This window comes from Podarcis cretensis (genome assembly GCF_951804945.1).
Source record: "Podarcis cretensis genome assembly, chromosome: 5".
Taxonomy (NCBI): Eukaryota; Metazoa; Chordata; class Lepidosauria; order Squamata; family Lacertidae; genus Podarcis; species Podarcis cretensis.
In genome coordinates this window covers 20,319,953-20,333,299 of record NC_137174.1, presented here as the reverse complement: position 1 = coordinate 20,333,299, position 13,347 = coordinate 20,319,953, and the positions used below count along the sequence as shown (strand labels likewise).

At 42.4% G+C, this 13,347-nt stretch overlaps 1 long non-coding RNA gene across 1 annotated transcript in view; it reads left to right on the top strand.

Moving 5' to 3' along the window:
• The first annotated feature begins 605 nt into the window (after window positions 1-605).
• The window catches only part of LOC307216213, a 32,878-nt gene continuing 20,136 nt past the window's right edge, over window positions 606-13,347 (top strand). Inside the window, exons 1-2 of the long non-coding RNA XR_013839002.1 lie at window positions 606-991; window positions 7,314-7,376. This is a non-coding gene — a long non-coding RNA (uncharacterized lncRNA). The remainder of the gene's footprint in view (window positions 992-7,313; window positions 7,377-13,347) is intronic.

The following is a 13,347-nucleotide window of genomic DNA, read 5'->3' as shown; positions in this document are numbered from 1 at the left end:
GTGAAGACCTTTTGGTTCACCCACATGGTTTAATTCTTTATTGAAGCTTGGGTGTTTTATGCTCTCTATGGTGCCATACACATAAGTTGCAAAATAAGTTTTTTGTTCTCTTTTATCTTTGGTTGATCGTGATTTTTAATTATTATAAATCAAGACAGATCCATTTAGTCAGAAATACCTCCCTCTCAATCCCCATTTACTTATGTACTGCTTTTGAAATGAACTTCGCAAAGTGGTTTACATCAATATATCAAAACAATAAGCATCCATTTAAAATGTAATAAAACAGCAAAGGCAAACTGCAAGGGGGAAAAGTTCAATGATTTTAGGATTGCCAGTTTTTGTAGGTCAATGCCAATAAAGATTTGAATAAAGGTAACTATTTTGAGAATCATTTCTGAAAATGGCCTCTCTTCATAGATGTATTTTTTTAAAAAACCAACAACAACAAATAGCTTGTCTCTACTTCAGTTTCATACTTTCCAAATTTCTCAGTTAAAAGAGGGTTTCCTATTCAGTAAGACAATAGTTACTTTAGTGTGAGTGAATATATATGTACAATTAAACACACACACACACCAACACACACACACAGTTTTATTCATGTCCTGTTAACATAGCATGGAAACATTCCTTTCATTCATGTTGCCTTTTGTTTCATTCATGTTGCCTTATCTAGCTATGAACTCAAGAGATGGCCCTAGACAAGTTCTGTCTCTCAACCCTAGCCCCTTGGAATGTATACCAGTTAATGATAAGGTTGGGCTTGATTGTGTCCATAAAGAAGATAATTATTTAGAGAGACAGAGTCATCTCAGGCTGATTTGGAGTTGATGGTCCAACTTCCTTGGCCTGAGCACAAATTATCTATTCAGTTAACTGTGAGAGAATTCCTCATCTGAAAATTAAGATTACAGGATTTCTTTGTATTACAGCCTTATTCCTGGCATGATGAACCATAATTGATCCTGAGATTGATCACTGCCATTGTGTGAGTATGTTTTAACATGCAGCCTGAAAAGAAGAGGAGTTCTGAAGCATGTGGACTACCCCTACTCATTGGCAGAGTTTGCTTGGAAATGTTTTGCTTTGCTGATGGCAGTAAGCCCTTGTGACTTCCAGCAACCTGCCTAGCATATCAGTTTGTATAGAATGCGAAACCATGGCTTACTAAACTATGGTTTATTAAACCATGGTTTAGCTGCATTGTGTGTGAACCCAGCCCATATAAAGGTAAAGGTAAAGGTACCCCTGCCCGTACGGGCCAGTCTTGACAGACTCTGGGGTTGTGCGCCCATCTCAATTAAGAGGCCAGGGGCCAGCGCTGTCCGGAGACACTTCCGGGTCACATGGCCAGCATGACATCGCTGCTCTGGTGAGCCAGAGCCGCACACGGAAACTCCGTTTACCTTCCCGCTGGTAAGCGGTCCCTATTTATCTACTTGCACCCGGAGGTGCTTTCGAACTGCTAGGTTGGCAGGCGCTGGGACCGAGCAGCGGGAGCGCACCCCGCCGCAGGGATTCGAACTGCCGACCTTTCGATCGGCAAGTCCTAGGCGCTGAGGCTTTAACCCACAGCGCCACCTGCGTCCCTACTTAGATGGCATGGTATGATGCCATCTATATAGCATCTTGGGACACGGGTGGCACTGTGGGTTAAACCACAGAGCCTAGGACTTGCCGATCAGAAGGTCGGCGGTTCGAATCCCCACAATGGGGTGAGCTCCCGTTGCTCAGTCCGTGCTCCTGCCAACCTAGCAGTTCGAAAGCACGTCAAAGTGCAAGTAGATAAACAGGTACCGCTCTGGTGGGAAGGTAAACAGCGTTTCCATGCGCTACTCTGGTTCACCAGAAGCGGCTTAGTCATGCTGGCCACATGACCCGAAAGCTGTATGCTGGCTCCCTCGGCCAATAAAGCGAGATGAGCCCCACAACCCCAGAGTTGGTTACAACTGGACCTAATGGTCAGGGGTCCCTTTACCCTTTACTTTATATAGCATCTTCATGGCGTTTTCCCTAGAGGAACCACATTCTAACATGCAGCACATTGTGAAGACTGGGCCTGATTTCTGAGTTCACATAATGTGTATAGATATCCATTCCACTGTACATTCTATTACCATTGCCACTGCCATTTCTAGAGTGCTGAGAGTCTAGAGTGCTCCAGTTTTCTCAGGGACAACATTTTGTGTTCTTCACAATACTAACAAAGCCTTTTGACTCTTGGCAGTTTTTTGTTTTTGTTTTTTCATTAGAATGCCTTTGCTTTATTTTAATTCATGACATTTGACAATTTTGTGCAAAACAAACCAGACATTTTAACACACAAGGCATTTGCGATCAGTTCCTGACAGTACTGAGTAATCAGTATTTAAGCAATCTTTAATATTATCCCTTAACAACACAGTTGTGGCAGTTTGACTCCTCCCACCAATGGGAACAAAGGCTTGCTAGACAGCTGATATCAATCTAGACTCAATGTCTGGAGATCAGTGATAAGGCATCACATGTTTGCAGCTGAGGGGGTGGGTGGAGTCAGAAAGAGCTTGAAAGGGGATTTTTAACCCTTTCTGCTTTGTTTTCCCCCCACCAATCTGAATGGCTTCCCAAGCTTCTATATTCTTCACATGGCAGGGATGGCCAGAAGGTAGATGAGCTCTAGGTGATTTTAAGTAGATCAGAAAGGATTTCTGACTCCCCCATGTTTATCAATAACAGCAACAAAGTAATCCCCCTCCCCTAAATTCAGAATTGTAGGTTCTATACAGTAAAAAAATAAAATAAAATAAAACGGGAAGGGGGGAAACAAATTTGCTGCATGGTGCCTGCAACCTCCACCCTTCCTGTTGGGTAAATACTAGCTCTGAGGGGGCAACTTGGGTGAAATGGCATGGTGTTTTAAACCCATTCCTTAGCACCGCAAACAGATCTGAATCCGTAAATACCACCTGCCCTCCCCCAATGTTGTGTTTGCCATTTCTAAAATTAACAAGAAATGAGTTTATTACAGATAAACTTACAAAATTAGGTCTGGCTTGGTTCCAAGTCACTTTCTGTGTAACACAGACAAACAATTCTTAGTGTAGGAAGTAGATTTCACATAGTGCATGGAGTAAATGTATGGAGGTGTGGGCTTTGGAATTTGCATCAGGATGATAGATTTGAATGACTCCCAATACATGGATTGAGTTCCCAGGCCATTAGTTGTTTATCTCTACTCAGTAAAGAAGTAAGGAGTTTTGTTTTGTTTTGTTTTGTTTTTAAAAGAAGCATGGTAAGAATCAGAATGTATTACATTCTTTTTTTATTCATTTTTGCTTTTAACAATTATCATCTCACTTAAATCATAGTCATTCTACACACAGGATTCTCTGAATCCCAAGACTTCCCTCCACCTTTCCATGGTTTCCCAAGATCTTCTTTTCCAACTGCAGCATATAATATTCTCCATATTTTCTTAAAACTCAGCTTTTAGCATAGTTCCCACTACATTGCAAGAGCTGTTTGGAATCCTGCCAGTGTTTTTAATTGTTTGCAGTGTTCTTTTAAGTAACTTATAAGGTTTCCCCATTCTTTATTAAATTTATTGTCCCCTTGATCTCTGATTTTCCCAGTCATTTTTGCCATTTCGGCATAGTCCATCATCTTTATCAGCCATTCTTCTTTTGTAGGTACTTTGTCCTCTTTCCATCTTTGGGCAAATGGCAGTTGTTGTAGCATACATAAATTGTCTATTCTGATCCTTAGGTATTTCTGGATCTAAAATTCTTGGTAAGAAAGCTTCAGGTTTTTTCACAAAGGTAATTTTAAACATCTTTTCCAACTCATTATAAATCATTTCCCAATATCCTTTTGTCTTCTTGCACGTCCATCGTGTGTGGTCAAATGTGCCTTCTTTCTCTTTACACTTCCAACATATATCTGTAGCTGTTCTATACATTTTTGCTAACTTGGTAGGAATTCAGTACCAGCGATACATCACTTTCATATAATTCTCTTTCAACATACAGCATGTTGTAAATTTTAAATCTTCCCTCCATAATTTTTCCCATGATGCCAATTGTATATTATGTCTAATATCCCTTGCCCGTAAATCTACCACATTCTGATTCTTGCAGTGCATTTTAAAAGAATCTCCTTTTGAAATATGTATGATCAACAATCCCATTTCTGCATTGATCGTGAAGACCTTCACTGCTGCAAGAATTTGACTATGCACTTTGGAAAGTATGATGGTTGCATTGAAAATGAGTGCCTTTTGTCTTGCCAGCCACAGAATTTTAACAAGGCCAGCAAGTTGCTAACCAATCAGAGAATCAGGAAGCCATCTTAAAATGCCTACAAAATAGAAAAGGTTTTGTCAAGTGTCTGAAGTTCAAAAGGCAGGAGAGCTGTCTAAACTCAATCAGGACTTGCCCCATAATATTGAATGCATAGAATCTGTAAATTACAAGCTGTTCATCTGAACCATAGGGACGCAGGTGGCGCTGTGGGTTAAAGCCTCAGCGCCTAGGGCTTGCCGATCGAAAGGTCGGCGGTTCGAATCCCTGCGGCGGGGTGCGCTCCCGCTGCTCGGTCCCAGCGCCTGCCAACCTAGCAGTTCGAAAGCACCTCCGGGTGCAAGTAGATAAATAGGGACCGCTTACCAGCGGGAAGGTAAACGGCGTTTCCGTGTGCGGCTCTGGCTCTGGCTCTGGCCAGAGCAGCGATGTCACGCTGGCCACGTGACCCGGAAGTGTCTCCGGACAGCGCTGGCCCCTGGCCTCTTAAGTGAGATGGGCGCACAACCCCAGAGTCTGTCAAGACTGGCCCGTACGGGCAGGGGTACCTTTACCTTTACCTTTACCATCTGAACCATGGGGGACCACCACCAATGTCTTCCCTGAAAACCTCAGTCATCAAACTGTGATATAAGGGATCAGATGGGCTGCATCCTCCAGAAACTCCTGTAACAGCTCCTTCACCACTCTCTTCACCATGTTGCCCTAGAAGGGGATATTTGCAAGCAGATGGTGGTTGTCGTAAAGCACAACAAAAGGTGCAAGAGGAGGTTGCAACGGGCACAACGACACTTTTTCCTTTCATGCCTTTGGGCCTGCTCTCACTTAGATAAATTGCCCCCACCTCACTGAACAACCCTTTACCCGAAGGTTTATTTCCCTTTTCCCTTAAAAATTCTAGCCCCAGAGTATCCTGTGGAGGACCTTTGTGAAGGGGTAACTAGTAAGTTGGAGTCTCAGACAGGTTTTCTTTAAATAAACAATAAAGATTTATTTAAGGCAAGATAGTATATAACAGAAATGGATTCAACTTAGGTTAGTTCAGAAATAAAGTGCGATTTCACTTTAAATTTGTCCTCAGTTGTTTTTGCATTATTGGTTTGGTTCCTTGATACTTTCTTTCAGTTATCCACCCGCTTTAGCAATCCTGCTCCTGAGGTACTTTAAGGTACTTTAAGTAATGGACCACAGGGTCTTTTCCTTAGAAGAATCTATCTCTGCCCTCCAGACTAGATTTGAGTCCCAAGTAGGCTGTTCCTTTCCAGCTCCTATTTCTCCTGGCTCAACCTCTGCCTCCCAGTAAAATTCTGGTCTATTCCTCCTACAGGACACCACACTCTGTCCTTCACAATACGCTCAGAGTGGAAGTTGTTTTTTCCAGAGCCAACTCTTTCTCCCATTCACTCTTTATACCTCAGCCTGTCTCCTAACTGTCTCCCTAGCTATCTCCCTCCCTCTCCAACCACAATTCAAACCCACTTCAACCAACCCTCTCATCAAACTAACTGTCTCTCCAAAGCCTCTCCTTTTAAACTCTCCCTCCTGGAACCTCGGCCAGTCAGAGGCTGCCATTCATTAACAATCTGCAGGCAGGAAAAAAGAAAGAAAGAAACACTTGTTGATCCTGTTGATCCAACCTGTTCAGAGGAGCGGATTGATCACATCAGGTCAATTACCTACTTAGTTCAATCTGTTATAAAACAAGACTGACTACAGAAATGAAAGCCTCTCTTCTATCTGAGATGCATTGGTGACACTTTCCTATCACAGGCCTTGGGTGACAGTCCATTAACCTAAAAACACCTCTTCATGAGTAACAGGCCATATAACAGTATTGTGGACAAGAGGGACCAGATGCTGTGGCAGAGACAGGTACCAACTTTATTCCCGTATCTAGTTTAACATAATTATTACAGGAGCTAAGAATGTCAATACAACCTGAGGGGCTAATTCACCTGCTCATCTTCCAAAGTAATATATGCCATCAGTTGCCTTCTAGCTGGTCTATGCAAAAGAATGAATGAGCACAAATCTGAAATGGCAGTATAGAAAAGCCAAAGAGGGAACATTTCAGCTTCTCAGGATGCTCTGTCACTGACCTTAAGGTGTTCATTATTGAATGAAGTGACCTCAAACCATGAGACCATTGTATTACAATGCACCAATGCTATTATTTGCAGATGGAATCAGTACAATAGGTGCTGGGTTTATGTTTTTTTAAACCACAGTGGATGTGCTAAAAACTGGCTTACCAGTGCAAGGATGTCTGTGTTATCAACTACTGTCTTTGGTGCATCATTGCAGTTTAAAAGGTCATTATCCTCAACTGTATAATTCAGCATTTAGTTTCCCTCTGATCTCTTTTTCCAAGCTCCCCACCAATTGTGTCCCTGCAACTCAGGATAACCCTTTATGCATCCAATGAAGTGAATTATATGGTGTGTGTCATAATAAATTTGTTAATCTTCCAGGTGCTACAAGACTCTTCTGTTGGTTTTGCAGGATTGAAAAGATTCCCCCTGCACCAATTTTACAAATGATTGCTTACCGATTGAAATGGTGATCTGAAAAGGCCATTGTGAAATGGGTACTAACTTTTGTGCTAGATTCTACTGCCTCAAATGAATGGCATCTCAGCCCGTGGTCTTTATCTTGCAGGTCATGATTACAACATCTGATTGTGCTTAAATAAGAAAGAAACTCTGATCTCCCTCACCCCCTGCTTTGTGAAACACCTTGTCTGGTGAAGAGTTCTGGAGAGCTTGCCATACTTGTTTGGCATTCCTGTTGATTTCAATAAACACATTACCCTACTGTGGATTGTGGAGTTGTTGTTGTTGTTGTTGTTGTTGTTGTTGTTGTTTTCTAATGGGCCAGCATGCCTACTTTTGCTTTTAATTGAGCTTATTTACAACTGATAGAGTACTCTTCATCTCCACTACTTTTGCCTACTTTTGCTTTTAATTGAGCTTATTTACAATGGATAGAGTACTCTTCATCTCCAAGAGAAAGCAGCTTTTTTTTTTTTTTTAGGGATGAGGGACATACAGAATCAGTATAGACTGAGTGCATCTTCTGAAGGGAAGGATATGGTTGGTTTGTTAGCTATTTTATTCATAGATCTCTTGTATCACATCTAATTTGTGCATATGTGACCACCTTTCTGTATATGAGGTCTGTTTAGGAGAATGCCAAGTTTTCCAAGCATTCTGCTCTACACTGTAGCCAACCATATCACTATGCAATACCAAAAGCAGGACACAGGTCAGGTGAGTACCCTTTCGTCCTGTTTTTTCCCAGCAATTGATATGCCTCTGATAGCATATATCCATAACGATCAGTAGCCACTGATAGTCTTAGCATTCATGAATTTGCCTAATCTCTTGAGAAAGCCATCTAGGTTGGCAGCCATTATCACATCTTGAGTAATTCCAGGGCTGTGCTTACACACACACAGACACACACACACACACACAGACAGACAGATGTGGACCCAGATCAGCCCTATCCCAACCTAGGTCACACCCAACCCAGATCTGGTCCTATATCAGGGTAGGACTAAAGGGGCAGGGCAGGGTAGGACAAATCCACTCGATTCAGTTTGATCTGCCCAATCTAGTGCCCAGCCCCATTAAATTCCATAGTGCAGTGTTGAGAAATATAGTGGACTGGGCAGGTGAGGTATTATGACGTGGATTTGTAATATATTCCAAGCCTAAAGCCTATATCTCAGTGAATGGAGTAAATTCAGACTCATGCAGATTATTACCAAGGAGGAGACAGGGGACTCCCCTGAGAAGGAGGCTAGTTCACCAACACAGGAGCCAGATACATGGCGAAACGTGACTCAAAGAAATAGGAGGCACACAACTTCATTGTCCAGAAAGTTTGAGAAGCAACAAGAGGAACAGCCATTTTAGATCTGGTCCTAACCAATGTTGATGACCTGGTTAGTGGGGTAGAAGTGGAAGGATCATTAGGCGCTCTTCTGAAGTTTACTATACAGCGGAAAGTAGCAGCCAAGCATACTAGGACTCAATTTCTTGACTTTAAGAAAGCCGACTTCATAAAACTTAGGGAAGTGCTGGGTGAGATCCCATGGACAGTAATACTAAAAGGAAAGGGAGTTCATGATGGCTGGGAGTTTGTTAAGAGGGAGATAGTAAAAGCACAACTTCAGGCAATACCAATGAGACGGAAACATGGAAGGTGCCTAAAGAAGCCAGGGTGGCTATCTAAAGAACTTTTAAGTGAGTTAACATTAAAAAAGGATGTGTACAAAAAATGGAAAAGGGGGGAAACCACCAAAGAGGAATTCAAACAAATAGCCAGCACGTGTAGACACAAAGTCAGAAAAGCTAAAGCACAGAATGAACTCAGGCTTGCTAGAGAGGTTAAAAGCAACAAAAAAGGTTTTTATGGTTATGTTCGTAGCAAAAGGAAGAACAAAGTAACAGTGGGGTCACTCAGAGGAGAAGATGGTGACATGCAAACAGGGGACACAGAAAGGGCTGGATTTCTGAAAAATAAATCATGTCAGACTAACCTGATCTCGTTTTTTGACAGAATTACAAGCCTGGTAGATGAAGGGAACGCAGTGGATGTAGCCTACCTTGATTTCAGCAAGGCATTTGACAAGGTGCCCCATGATATTCTTGTAAAGAAGCTGGTAAAATGTGGTCTTGACTATGCTACCACTCAGTGCATTTGTAACTGGCTGACTGACTGAACCCAAAGGGTGCTCATCAATGGTTCCTCTTCATCCTGGAGAAGAGTGACTAGTGGGGTGCCACAGGGTTCTGTCTTGGGCCTGGTCTTATTCAACATCTTTATCAACGACTTGGATGATGGACTCAAGGGCATCCTGATCAAATTTGCAGATGACACCAAACTGGGAGGGGTGGCTAACACCCCAGAGGACAGGATCACACTTCAAAACGACCTTGACAGATTAGAGAACTTAGCCAAAACAAACAAGATGAATTTTAACAGGGAGAAATGTAAAGTATTGCACAAAAAATGAGAGGCACAAATACAAGATGGGTGACACCTGGCTTGAGAGCAGTACATGTGAAAAGGATCTAGGAGTCTTGGTTGACCACGAATTTGACATGAGCCAACAGTGTGACGCGGCAGCTAAAAAAGCCAATGCAATTCTGGGCTGCATCAATAGGAGTATAGCATCTAGATCAAGGGAAGTAATAGTGCCACTGTATTCTGCTTTGGTCAGACCTCACCTGGAGTACTGTGTCCAGTTCTGGGCACCACAGTTCAAGAAGGACACTGACAAACTGGAACGTGTCCAGAGGAGGGCAACCAAAATGGTCAAAGGCCTGGAAACAATGCCTTATGAGGAACGGCTAAGGGAGCTGGGCATGTTTAGCCTGGAGAAGAGGAGGTTAAGGGGTGATATGATAGCAATGTTCAAATATATAAAAGGATGTCACATAGAGGAGGGAGAAAGGTTGCTTTCTGCTGCTCCAGAGAAGCGGACATGGAGCAATGGTTCCAAACTACAAGAAAGAAGATTCCACCTAAACATTAGGAAGAACTTCCTGACAGTAAGAGCTGTTTGACAGTGGAATTTGCTGCCAAGGAGTGTGGTGGAATCTCCTTCTTTGGAGGTCTTTAAGCAGAGGCTTGACAACCATATGTCAGGAGTGCTCTGTTGGTGTTTCCTGCTTGGCAGGGGGTTGGACTAGATGGCCCTTGTGGTCTCTTCTAACTCTATGTAGAGGTACTCAGCAGAGATGTCCTCTATCCCCACTGCTGTTCGCACTTTCCATTGACCCATTAGCAGAACCATTTAGATCATAATGATATGCCAATAATGTAGCATTATTTGTGGAAAAACCCTGAAAAAACCATTTGGAGATGTCTTAGGCTTTGATAGATTTATACTCTTAGGCTCAGTTGTTTCAGGGTTTTTGCTGGGCGGCGGGCGGGGAGCATGTTGCAGCTGTTGTTGATTTGGTTGTGTATTAGTAAGTTCAGTGGGACTACTTCTAAATTAGTTGTCCTAAGAGGGTCCAATTTAGAATCTAAAATCAACTGACTTATTTTATTATGACTAAACCTGGTTAAATCAAGGCTGAACGGCACAGAAGGCAAACTGTATTGGGTACAATCTAGTTCACAGGCAACTTCATTGAAGCTTCACTGAAGGCAGTAGAGCACAAAACGGGGGGGGGGGGATTAAGAGCAAGAAAATGAAATAAAGTGTTCGCAATATCCCCCCACAAAGTTTTGAATAGATATAAATGCCCATGTTGCAGGCTAAGGCACATACAAGTTAAACTTATATGTCTTTAAAGCTTTGGAGAGCAACTTAACACACTCATGGTAGAAAAATCAATTAAACCTTATATCCCCATCTCAAACTTCTGTGTTTTAAAAAATGGAAGACTCATGAATGGAAACCAAACTTATTAACACAGAAAAGTGTTACTAAATCAGTTTATAGCAGGATCTACAAATATACTTTTGCATACAAAGAAAATACAGCAACTTCCCCCCACATTTATTGCCACCTACTCTAGCCTCAGATACAGAGACTTAAAAAGAAAAGGCAAGGGACAGAAAGCCATTGGCACATTAAAATGTGTTTCAGGAATTTTCAGCCATTAGTAGACCTGACCTTTTATCTCTAGAACCACATGTACCACACAACTGAAATTTTTTCTATGGGAAAATTAAGCTTGCACACAGGAAAGTGAATGTTTCAGTAAATGGAAAGTTAAAAGAAGACTCCAGACAAGCTATTAAAAGAACAAACTTTATTCAAAACATCCAAGTCATACATTAAAAGGCATTAAAAGAGGGAACTTGGAAAATATATACAGGATAGCAAGGAAGGAGTTGGGATGCTAATCTGGAACCTGACTTAAGGAGAAAAACTGAGAGTCCGAAGCACTTCCATCAACATTCTGCATTTGTCCAGGACTTGTAGCTGAATAATTCCCCGTTGCAGACCAGGGAGTGTAAGTGCTTGATGCCATGAAGAAGTTCCCAGCTGATGGTGGAGGCTGCCTCACCATCTCCGCACCGTAATATGGAACTGGGCAGTTGCTCGCCTGGGAAGTCTCACAAAGCCCAGGTCCACAAAAAGCAGCTTGGTGGTAATAAGCAGGGTTCAATTCCAGGGAGCTCTGCTGTTGCGGGGCACACTCTCCTGGCTGCATGTTGTTGAGAGGTGGCTGCCACAACCCTGCTCCTCTATAGCTTTCAGCATAATGAAAGGTCTGTGGCTGATAAAATTGTTCCGTGTGAATATTTTGGCTGCTTCCTGGACTGCTTCTTGGGCTGCTGTCCAGGCTGCTTCTTGGACAGGTTCTCTCACTGTGGCTATAAGGAGCTGCAGAAGGGTTCCCGATCCTTATCCTGGAACCTATCGTCTTTGGTGTTCTGGCCCTTCTGTTTTGAAACCAGACCTGAACAGAAGAAAGGAGAGAACCAGTATAGAAGACATTGTTACCATAAATATGTTTTTTTGATCCAACAGAGAGAACTACATTTAATAAATTATGCTTATTCCTCTGGGGTTTTTCTTTAGTTCTCTGCAGCATTTGTCTACTATCTTCAGCTCCGCATTCATATATCCCATGTTCATAATTTCCAGTTACTGTTAAATATAAAGCTTCTATGTTGGAATGACTAAATACTGCTATTTGGCTGTATTTTGTTCTGCAGTATCAGAAAAAGCCACCTTTAAAAGCTGCACAAGTGTACAGTTCCACAAGACTCGCTTTACTGAAGTATAACCTGTGGATGTGAGCTTCACATGTAAGAAATTGTCAAGCATTTGTTAAAGCCAAGTGGATGCCTGCATACAAGACTTAGCATCTCTGTGTGCATTTGTGCTGGAAGGCAACACTTCATGCCTGGCAATTGTTTTAAAAATTCCATAAACTTAGCAATAGTAATTTTAAATGGCTCACTCAGATGACCTACCCATTTGTTGTGCCCTGTTTGGGGTCTTCTGCCACAGCCTCCCAAGTGTCCTGGGGGTAATGGACTAGGCAGGGAAGGGTTTATATACTAAAGGGTTTATATTTTCTAAATGCCAATTTCTCCGTAGGAGAGAACTAAGTACTTGCTCAACTTTTGCCAGAGAAAGCAATGCAGCTTAACTCGTTTTAGTCTCCCCAGTGCAAGCTGCTTGTGGCTGCAGTCCTCTGCACATTACCTTGGGAGTTAGTGTTAACTGGATCAGGTTGCAAAGGCAGCCTATAAACCCAGATTTAATGTACTTTTAGCACTAAGCCCATCCATTGCAGAAATTAGATTTCTAAGCTGGGTCTCTGAAGATTTTTAAGAATGATTTAAACCCAGAAACCACGATACGCCCCCCCCCAAAAAAAAAACACACCAAGAAAGAGGAACTTAGCTCTTGAACAAGGCGCCTTTCATGATAAGCTGATTATTCTGAGCATTTCAAATTGTTCCAGTATGTGCGGTTTAGGGAAGTCTTGGGAGCCCCCACCATCCCGATTCTTACGTGCACACGATCTTCTTCAACTCCAATGCACCTCGCCAGCGCCTCCCTAGTCTCGTATCCGGGGTACCGGTTCTCTTCAAATGACTTTTTAAGGAGCTCGACGTGAGATGGGCTGAAAACAGTCCTTTTTCGCCTTTCTCCTCTGACTTTGGGGTAGCTTCCTCCTGAGAAAAGACAAAGCGGCAAATCTGAACGAAGCGCTCGGCATAAACTGAACCGGCGCTTGCAGATCTTCCTCCCTGAATTGGTTTTGGCATGGACACTAATTTTAAACAAACCCTGGGTTGCTCGGAGCAAGGCTTGCATGAAAACAAACCAAAGAATTTTAAGTAAGAAGTTTACGCTCTTATTTCTATGCCTACCATCGTTTTCCGTAGCCGATCCTAACCACGATTACTGGGAAATTTAATCCCGTTTATGTGAAAGGTTTTTATCAATCAGAAAATGTGTGTGTAAATGCTTCATGCAGTAAAATGCAGTAAATGCTTCATGCTCACAAGTAAAGATGTGCAAACCAATCTTGCGAAATGTTTCCAACCGAAGACATTTGAGCCCCTGTGTAATCCCTCC